The sequence below is a fragment of the Macrotis lagotis genome, chromosome 6, assembly GCF_037893015.1.
Source record: "Macrotis lagotis isolate mMagLag1 chromosome 6, bilby.v1.9.chrom.fasta, whole genome shotgun sequence".
Taxonomy (NCBI): Eukaryota; Metazoa; Chordata; class Mammalia; order Peramelemorphia; family Peramelidae; genus Macrotis; species Macrotis lagotis.
Genome location: NC_133663.1, coordinates 215,010,778 through 215,021,535, shown reverse-complemented (window position 1 = coordinate 215,021,535; position 10,758 = coordinate 215,010,778). Strand labels below are relative to the sequence as shown.

Below are 10,758 nucleotides of genomic sequence, written 5' to 3'. Positions count from 1 at the left end.
CAAGTCTATGGTCAGGGGTATGTTGAAGTTAGTTCAATCCAGTCAGTAAGAACCAATTTTTAAATTATCAGGGTAATCATTTACACCTCAGAAATTAGCACATGCTAAAAAATCAGGACTTGCTTTACTATTTTTAAAAAATTGTTTTGCTAATTGTCTAGATTTTACAAAGTGAAACACTGTTAAGCAAAGTAAGTCTACAAGCATTTTTGACACACTGTTGCTAATAGTTAATTCTCACTGAGGCAACCTAAGGATAAAAAAAATAAAATGTCAAATAGAAATCTAACCTATTACCTTTTTTTAATTGTAAAGACTTTTTTTATTTTGTGTTTTACAATTTTCTCCTAATCTTATTTCCCTCCCCCCACCCCACGCCAGTCTTTACATTGTTTCCATGTTATACATTGATCCAAATTGAATGTGATGAGAAAGAAATCATATCCTTAAGGAAGAAACTTATAAAGTATAAGAGATAGCAAGATCAGACAATAAGATATTAGGTTTTTTTTCTAAATTAAAGCTAATAGTCCTTGGTGTTTGTTCAAACTCAACAGTTCTTTCTCTGGAAACAGATAGTATTCTCCATTACAGACAGCCCCAAATTGTCCCTGATTGTTGCACTGATGGAATGAGCAACTCCATCAAGGCTGATCATCACCCCCATGTTGCTCTTAGGGTGTACAATGTTTTTCTGGTTCTGCTCAGCATCAGTTCATGCAAATCCCTCCAGGCTTCCCTGAATTCCCATTCCTCCTGGTTTCTAATAGAACAAGTGTTCCATGACATACATATACTAAGTTTGCTAAGCCATACCCCAGTTGAAGGACATTTATTTGATTTCCAGTTCTTTGCCACTACAAACAGGGCTGCTATGAATATTTTTGTACAAGTGATGTTTTTGCCCTTTTTCATCATCTCTTCAGAGTACAGACCCAGTAGTGGTACTGCTGGATCAAAGGGTATGCACATTTCTGTTGCCCTTCGAGCATAGTTCCAAATTTCTCTTCAGAAAGGTTGGATAAGTTCACAGCTCCACCAACAATGTATTAGTGTCCCAGATTTCCCACATCCCTTCTAACATATCTCATTTTCCTTTCTGGTCATATTGGCCAGTCTGAGAGGTGTAAGGTGGTACTTCAGAGAAGCTTTAATTTGCATTTCTCTAGTAAGAGAATTTAGAGTTAGAATCTAGTTAGAGCAATTTTTCATGTGACTATGGATTGCTTTGATCTCTTCATCTGTAAATTGCCTTTACATATGCTTTGTCAATTTGTCAATTGGGGAATGGCTTAAAAAAAAATTTGGGGCGGCTAGGTGGCGTAGTGGATAAAGCACCGGCCTTGGAGTCAGGAGTACCTGGGTTCAAATCTGGTCTCAGACACTTAATAACTACCTAGCTGTGTGGCCTTGGGCAAGCCACTTAACCCCATTGCCTTGCAAAAAACTAAAAAAAAAAATTTGACCTAGCTCTCTGTATACTCTAGAAATGGGTCCCCTATCAGAAACAATAGTAGTTTCCCAGTTCACTACATTTCTTTTGATCTTGGTTACAGTGGTTCTGTCTGTGCTAAAGCTATTTAATTCAGTCTAATCAAAATCATCTAGTTTGTTTTTAGTGATGTTCTCCATCTCTTCCTTAGTCACAAACTGCTTCCCTTTCCATAGATCTGACAGGTAAACTAGTCCTTGATCTTCTAGTTTGTTTACAATAGTTTTTTATGTGTAAATCCTATATCCATTTTGATCCTATTTTGGTATAGGGTGTGAGGTGCCAGTCTAAGTTTCTTCCATACTAACTTCCAATTTTCCCAGCAGTTTTTTTTATCAAAGAGAGTTTTTATCCCAATAGCTGGACTCTTTGGGTTCATTAAACAGCATACCACTATAATTGTTTCCTGTGATTACACCTAGTCTATTCCACTGGTTCACCACCCCACTTCTTAGCCAATACCAGACTGATGCTTTATAATATAATTTTAGATCAAGTTAGGGCTAAACCATCTTCTTTTGCACTTCTTTTCATTGACTCCCTGGAAATTCTTGACCATTTCTCCAAATGAATTTAATTATAACTTTTTCTAGCTCATTAAAGTAATTTTTTGGAATTTTGATTGGTAGGGCACTAAACAAGTAGTTTAGTTTTGGTAGAATTGTCATTTTTATTATATTAGCTCAACGTATCCACGAGCAGTTGACATTTGCCCAGTTATTTAAATCTGATTTTATTTGTGTGAGAAGTGTTTTGTAATTGTTTTGGAAAGGTTTCTGAGTCTGCCTTGCCAAGTAGACTCCCAGGTATTTTATATTGTCTGAGGTTACTTTGAGTGGTATTTCTCTTTCTAGCTCTTCCTGCTGCATCTTGCTACTTATATATAGAAAAGTTTATTTATGAGGGTTTATTTTATATCCTGCAACCTTGCTGAAATTGCTAATTGCTTACAGTAGTTTTTCGGATGATTTTTCCAGGATTCTCTAGGTATACCATCAAGTCATCTACAAAGAATGAGAGTTTTGTCTCCTCCCTATCAATTCCAATTCTCTCAATTTCCCCTTCTTCTCTTGTTGCTGAAGCCAATATTTCCAACACCATATTGAATAGTAATGGTGATAAGGGGCATCCCTCCCCCACCCCTGATCCCATTGGGAATGCCTCTTGCCTCTCCCCTCTAAAAATAATGCTTGTTGATGGTTTCAGATAGATACTGCTAATTATTCTAAGGAACAGTCCATTTATTCCTACACTCTCTGGTGTTTTTTAGTAGGAATCGGTGCTCTATTTTGCCAAAAGCTTTTTCAGCATCTATTGATATAACCATATAATTTCTGATAGATTTGTTGTTGATATAATATTGAACCAACCCTGCCATCCTTGAGATAAATCCTACTTGATCAAAATGTATTATCCTAGTGATAACTTGTAATTGTTTTGCTAAGATTTTATTTAAGATTTTTGCATCTATATTCATCAGGGAGATAAGTTTATAATTTTCTCTGTTTTAACTCTTCCTGGTTTAGGTATCAGCACCGTAATGGTGTCATAGAAAGAGTTAGGCAGAGTGCCAACTTCCTCTATTTTTCCAAAGACTTTATATAGAACTGGAACCAATTGTTCCTTAAATGTTTGGTAGAATTCACTTGTGAATCCATTAGGCCCTGGAGATTTTTTCTTAGGGAGTTCAATGATGGCTTGTTGAATTTCTTTTTCTGAGATAGGGTTGTTTAGGTATTTAATCTCCTCTTCATTCAACCTGGGCAACTTCAATTTTTGTAAATATTCATCCATTTCACTTAGATTGTCAAATTTATTGGCACAGAGTTGGCCAAAATAATTCTGAATTATTATTTTAATTTCTTCCTCATGATACTAGCAATTTGGTTTTCTCCTTTCTTTTTTTTAATCAAATTGACCAGAGGTTTATCAATTTTATTGTTTTTTCATAAAACCAACTTGTTTTTACTTATTAATTCACTAGGTTTTTTTTTTGCTTTTGCTTTTATTAATTTCTCCTTTAATTTTTAGAATTTCTAATTTGGTATTTAATTGGAGGTTTTTAATTTGTTCTTTCTCTAATTTTTTTAGTTGCATATTTAGTTCATTGATTTCCTTTCTCTAATTTATTCATGTTACCATTTATAGATATATCCCCTGACAGCTGCTTTGAGTGAATCTCAAAAGTTTTGGTATGTTGTTTCATTATTGTCATTATCTAGGATAAAATAATTCTTTCTATAATTTGTTGTTTGATCCACTCATTCTTTAAAATGAAAAACTACACCTTTTTATATTACTCAATTATCTTTTTTTTTTTCATTCACACTTTAGCCAGTAGAAATTTGATAATACCGGTAATAAGTAGTCATCTATATAATTAAAAAGGGGAACATCTGAAGTAGACTGATTCATTTAGCAAAAATGATAGGCAGGTCCAAAATGTGTTTTATTTGTTTGTGTTTTTCCAATCCTTTTATAAGGATAGTTCTATCATTTTTAAATTTAGGATGAGAAAAAATAATTGACTTTTCAGAACAGTTTCCTCTCTTTTGGCCAGTCTTATGCTTCATTATGAATCTCAAGTCATTTAACTTTTGCCTCAGTTTTCTCAATTCTAAAATAGGGACAATAAGAGCACCTATTGTCCCCCTTCATTTGTTATGAGATGAGAGATATTTATAAAGCACTTAACACAGGGCCTGTCACATAGTATGTTTCTATGTTTCTTTTCTTCTTAGATATAAGAAGAGAAGACCATGGGGAATGATAACTGGATTCTGAGATGAAGCAGAAAAGAGGAACTTCATGAAAAGGAATTCTACTTTCTCAGTTAAAATTAGGTGAAAGTTTCATCTAGGAAAGTATGAGAGGTTTGAGGAACTTCGAGACAGATTTTATTTGTAGGGAGATTAGCAATCGTGAAGGAATTAAAATTATGTGTTGTTGCAATTATCAATGAATCTTCTATTATCTTTAAAAAAGAGTCTTGAAGACTACACCTTAACTCTACTGAATCAAATGTTTTTTTTAAAAGTCAATAAATAATAGTATCTATTACAGCCTCCTCCCCAAAAGAAACCAGTCTTCCCCAAAATTAGGCATCTAGAAGTGCTCAAGATCCCCAACAGCCCGCTCTGTCTTCTTCAGAAAAGAGCTAACAAAACAAAGACATTGAAAGTATAACCGTTCAGCAATGTGGAAAACTCAGCTATTCAGAAAGACTCATTCTTTGACCATTCTTGACAAGTAATATCATTATTTTATTGAAAAAATGCAAATAAGCATTTTCTAATAGCTTTTCTGCTCACCTTTCTGACTTTCCCCATGACGTGACCTGTTCTTGATAAAGCCACGATATTTTGCAATCATTGTTTGAATTTAGATGTTAGATAATTACCTCTTTAATGATAACTTCTAGAATTTTCCTAGGACTCCAAATCAATCTCACTAGTTTATAGTTTGCAGGTTCCCCTCTCTATTCAAAAGAAGTCTATTCATAACTGTTTTGTTGTTGCTGTGTTGTTTTCAGTCATGTCTGACTCTTCATGACCCCATCTGGGGTTTTCTTGGCAAAGAAACTAGAATGGTTTGCCACTTCTTCTCTAACTCATTTTACAGAAGAGGAAACTGAGGCAAGGAGGTTTTGTGACTTGCCCAAGGTCACACAGTTAGTGCCTGAAGCCAGATTTGAATTCATGAAGATATGTCTTCCTGACTCCAGGCCCAGCATTGTTTGCACTGTGAGTGACTGGCGGGCCAATGCTAACTAAGTTGGCTGTCTACTTTGATTTGCTTTTTTACTCCACAATTCATGAAGTACCATTTTTTTTTGGCAAGGCAAATGGGGTTAAGTAGCTTGCCCAAGGCCACACAGCTAGGTAATTATTAAGTGTCTGAGGCTGCATTTGAACCCAGGTACTCCTGACTCCAGGGCTGGTGCTTTATCCACTATGCCACCTAGCTGCCCCTGAAGTACCTTTCTAAACTAAGTTGTTAGGATACAACTGGCAATATTAACTTAGAAGCAGAAGTTTTGTGGCAAGTCACTTTCCCAACTATAATGGTGAAATGCAGTTCCATAAGACCATTCAAAAAGTTCAAGATCTTTCCTAATAGTAAAAATTATTTTCATGAACTGATGAAATTCATGTTGACAGATATCAGTGATGTTCTTCTCTACTGTGCCCATACTGTGCAACTGGCATTGTTATCAAATACTACTTATCAGTATGTCAGTTTTTCCCATGTGATCAAGTGTCCTGAATGATGACATATAAACAGAAAAATATAAGATAACAATTTTAATCATAGAAATAAGTAATTACCAATACTATAAACAGAATTATAGAATTTCAGATTTGATCTAATGACCTTTTAGTGGGGACCTAGCAACCTTTTAGTCCAACCCATATACAAGAGAAATTTCCTCTACAATAATTTCCTCTACAACACAAAATTTCCTCATTCAGCCTCTGCTTGAAAACTTTTCCAAGAAGGTAGGGGAGTCTACTAACTCTCTAGACATCATATTCCATTTCTGAACAGCTCTAATTATTGGGAAGTTTTTCCTGGAATTAAGCCCCAGTTTACCTTTGTACCTTCATTTCATTGCTCCTTCAGAACAAGTCTAATCTCTTTTAAACATTAAATCCCTCAAATATTTGAAAAGTTTACATCCCAGTTCTTTGTATTTGTCCTCATGTGACAGAGATTCAAGGACTTTAACTCTTCTGTCTGTCCTATTCTGAACACTCCCCATTTTGTCAATATTCTTAAACAAAGGTGCCTAGAACGGAACTAAAGGTTACAGATGGGATCTGATGGAAGTGAAGTACAATAATTTTACTGCTTCCCTAATCCTGTAAGTTATGTTTCTCATCATAGTTCATAATCATGCCAGCTTTTATGGTTCCCACATCACATTATTGACTTATATTGAGTTTGCAGATCATTAAAGTCCCTAGATTTTTCAGATGAAATGCTAATTATGTCTTCCCCAAATTGCACTAGTAAAACTGATTTTTTTTTTAAACTCAAATGTAAGACTTCACAATGATTCCAATTTAATTTCATTTTACTGGATTCTTCTCAATGGTTTAGTATGGTAAAATCCTTTTGGACCTGGTCTCTTGTCAACTCTGCTAGCCATTTCTCTCAGCTCTATGCTATCAACAAATTTAATAAGCATGTAATCTATAACTTTATCCATGTCACTGCTAAAAATGTTAAACAGCATAAGGCTACAGCACAATTGACTGGAGTCTCCCACTATACTGAAAATGAACTATTATTCTTTGACTTTGAACAATTAACCAACTCTGATTCCATTTGTTAGTGTTATTATCTGGTCCATATTGCTCCATCTTATCCACAAAAATAAGACTAGATATATTATCAAGAGTTTTACTAAAATCTTAATTAAACTGTATCTGCAAGATTTCTCTTAACTGCTAGTTTAGAAATCATATCAAAAATATTATGAAGTTAGTTTGGCATGACTTGCTCTTGATAAAATCAAGATTTTTGGTAATCCTTGCTCCAATTTAGATGTTAGACAATTAATTCTCTTTAATGATACCTTCTAGAATTTTCCAAGGACTCCAAATCAATTTCACTGATTTATATTTGTATTTTCTTCCTTTTTTTTTAAAAAGGACACTTTTCTCCAAACTTGTGGGTACCTGTTTTTCTATGATCTATCAAATATTTTTGCCTAACTCTTTTAGGATCTAAGGATGAAGTTAATTTAGTTCAGGTGACTTAAATTTATCAAAGGTTACTAGTTGCTATCTCTGATATCAATTCTTTCTTGCAAGTCACTGGGAAAGCAAGTAAAAAAGCAATGCTTATTTATGCTTACCTGGCATTCTAGAGTACAATTCTGGATTGAGAATACAGGCAAGACCAAATGTACTTAGACCGATTTTCTAAGAACAAAAATTTTAAACAGGGACCTGGCCATAAAAACTACTATATATGGTTTTTTTTTTCCCTTGCTGACAATCTATGTGGAAGAGATGAAAAATCTGTTTACAGAAAGTTGTGAAGCAACAGAAGGGTCCTGCTCCCCAATTCAAAGTGTACAAAAATATTCTGGCTGTTTTCTGTTTTGGGTCGTCCCTTTCTGCTGAAACAGACTTGAAAGGGCTTTGAAAGACACTAGTTAGATGATGATTGGGTGCTTTTCTTGTTTCCTGGGGAGATTAAAGAGGACAGGCAACTGCAAGTCTGGGAGGGGGGGAACCTGGACCCTCTCTCATCTGAAGTCACAATGAAGTCAAGGAGATAGCACTGTTCAAAGGAATGACTGGAAACCAGTCCAGCAATAAGTTAACCATATAGCCTAAATGCTGGATCCTGCATAAAGGGTTCATCCATCAGCTATGCCACATTCAGAAGTGAATTTCATGGCTTAGTGACTTCTAAAAAATTGCTTTAAGTTTGAGCCTACTTTCCCAGGATGCAAAATGATAGTATAGTATGGCACTCACACTTGAGAGGTGGGAGGTTGTTTGTACTTTTTTTTCTAGCTACATCTTCTCAATAAATAGAGCTTTATAAAAACTAATCAATATTAATTGGTTAACTGAAACTGGGGAAATATTTACTAGTTAATTACCACCAGAGAAAAGATACTGGAATAGGGATTTAAGCTGATGAAATTAGAGGGAATCACTCCAGTTGTAGATGGAGAAAGAAATGTAGCCTTGTTCATGGACCAATTTATCAGGGAGAGGGAAATTTGGGAGAAGGCACCTCAGAGTTCATAGGACTGAGATTAAGGCTTGAGTAGTATTTCACCTATGCTTTCCAACTGCCTACTAGGAAAGGCCTTGTACACAGTACTAAATAAATACTTGTTGAATTAAGTCAAATCAAATAAAAAACAAAATCTAAGTTGGTGAATTTCCCATGCACTTATATTGGTTTTGTCAAATAACTCATTTATTCATCATCAATGTTTCCTTCTGTGTCTTGAGCATTTTATTCTTAAATATTTTCCATCTTTCCAGGGATGACTGCCTTTGTCACAATGTAAAGTACATAGGCTCCTAAACTATCTTTCCTCTGAACTCTCTGAAATCCTTTTTCTCAAAATTTAGAGTAGATGTAAGGCTATGCCTAGATTTCCTTTTCTCTACCACAAGGGAATGATCAGTTCTTCTCAAGAGTTCCCACCGTTTCAAGCCAGCAACAAATTCCACCCTCTTAGTGAAAAACAAATCCCAGAATTTCTCTTTGCTGGTTCTCTACAATTCTAAATAAAATATTCTCTTTGTCTACAGAACTTTTGAAATACAGTAACATTGTAAATAAACATCAATAAAAATCATACTCTAAATAATAAAAAAACAAGTTAAAAAACCAAATTCTTCCCAGAGAAGGCACAATGAAATATACTTCCTCTCTTATGGAAAAGAAGTGAGAGACTTCTAGAGAGCTAGGACCACCTTAGGAGACTGGCTATGGACAATGCTATCCCCATCCAAAAACAAACAAATCATACAGAATCTGAATGAACACCACATCCACTTTTTTAAAAAGTCCTCTTATGTATTTCTTTCCTATCTCATGGTTTTCTTTCTTTTCTCTTAATCCTAATTCCTCGTAACAAAAATGACTAATTTGCAAACAAGTTAAACACAAAGGTATATGTACAATATTCACCTGACTGTTCGTTGCTGAGGGGAGGGTGGAAGGAAATTATGTAACTTAAAAACATGCATATGCATGTAGATGAATGTTGAAAAACTTTCATAACATGTAATTGGAAAAATAAAATAAAACAGCAATCAAAAGAGAGAGTTCAATCTGGAGACAGAGTAGGAAATGACTGTTAGAAAGATAAAAAGCATCAATTCATCAACAAGCAACTATTAATTCATTATATATGTTCCATACATCATGAAAAAACAAAACTGATTTTTCAAAGTACAGCATAAGTCCAATTCTCCATTCTTCCCCTGTCCCCCCATTTCTAGTCATGACATTCTAATCTTAGCATTTTAAAAGATTAACTTTGGGGTGCTATTTTAAAATGCATGAGGGAGTAAGGAAAAATCTATTTCTTTTAAAGACTAGAAATGAAGATAATAAAATATTTTAGAAAATCAAAATCTGCCTAGAACTCTTCACGATATTCTAATCAGCATAATAACATAGGAATTGACATCCAGCTATTTATCAGAAGGTCAGAAAAGGATGACTTTAAATAAAAGAAGAAAAAACAAGCTTAGGGACAGCAATGTGGCACTGTGGATATTGCATTGGCCCTGGAGTCAGGGGCACTTGAGTTCAAATCCAGCCTCAGATATTTAATACTTACTTAGCTGTATGACTTTGGGCAAGTCACTAAACCCTATTTCTCTTGCAAAGATAAAAAAAAAAAAAACCAAGATTAGGACCAAAAAAAATAGTATTTTGCTTTTGCAAAATAAAATGATCAAATTCTAGAAAATACTTATCAATAATCTTATTTAAACTGGACAATTTAGAGGTTAGTAATGTGACTACTGAAGCTAAAAAAAAGAAAAAAGCAAATTTATGTTATCTATAGAGCTGATGTCAAATATATTGTTATAAGAAAATCTTTACAGCTCTCTTGGAATGATACTGTTAGAGGAGGAAGCAAATAATTCTTTTGATTTGTTTATGTTGTATAAGGAGATTCATTTGTCATATAGGAAGAAAAAGGAAAATTGATAAGTATTGAAATATCTGTTTCTCTCTGTCTCTGTCTCAAAGCAGTGTGCACCTGGTCCAATAATTATCAATTAAGCCCTTCAACTGAGAAACAGTCCATGAATTTTTCTTCCTCTAGCATAGCAATGCTCCCCAGTCTTTGTATCATGGTTAATTTGATGCTGTTTGCCTATGGTATAGACACTAAGTTTTTGAATCAAGTTACTATGAACTGATTTTTTCTTATCTATTCTGGAACCTAGCTTAACTAACTTCATCTACCACTGAACTAAAGTTACATCTGACAGAGAAATTATTCATTTTTAAATCATATTTAATGATTTTAATCATATTTAATATTTAACTAAAGGATATCAAATCTAGCTGCAGCAAAAGTAGAAATAATCAAGTAAACCAAATTCTAATTCCTATCATCTCTACAGAGAATGTGGGAATATTCACTTGGGTTTTATAATTCAATAAGTATATAATACCCTTATGAAGACAAAATGAAGACAGTGCTTCTATTGGAAAGAGCACTGCAAAAATATTTTGCCATTTCTCATTGGTTCCCTCCATAT

General features: G+C 34.2%; 1 protein-coding gene across 3 annotated transcripts in view; it reads right to left on the bottom strand.

Annotated features, from left to right (window-relative positions):
• NSUN3 (NOP2/Sun RNA methyltransferase 3) overlaps positions 1-10,758 on the bottom strand; it is a 114,246-nt gene that overhangs the window by 22,652 nt on the left and 80,836 nt on the right. The gene's annotated exons all lie outside the window — the stretch shown is intronic.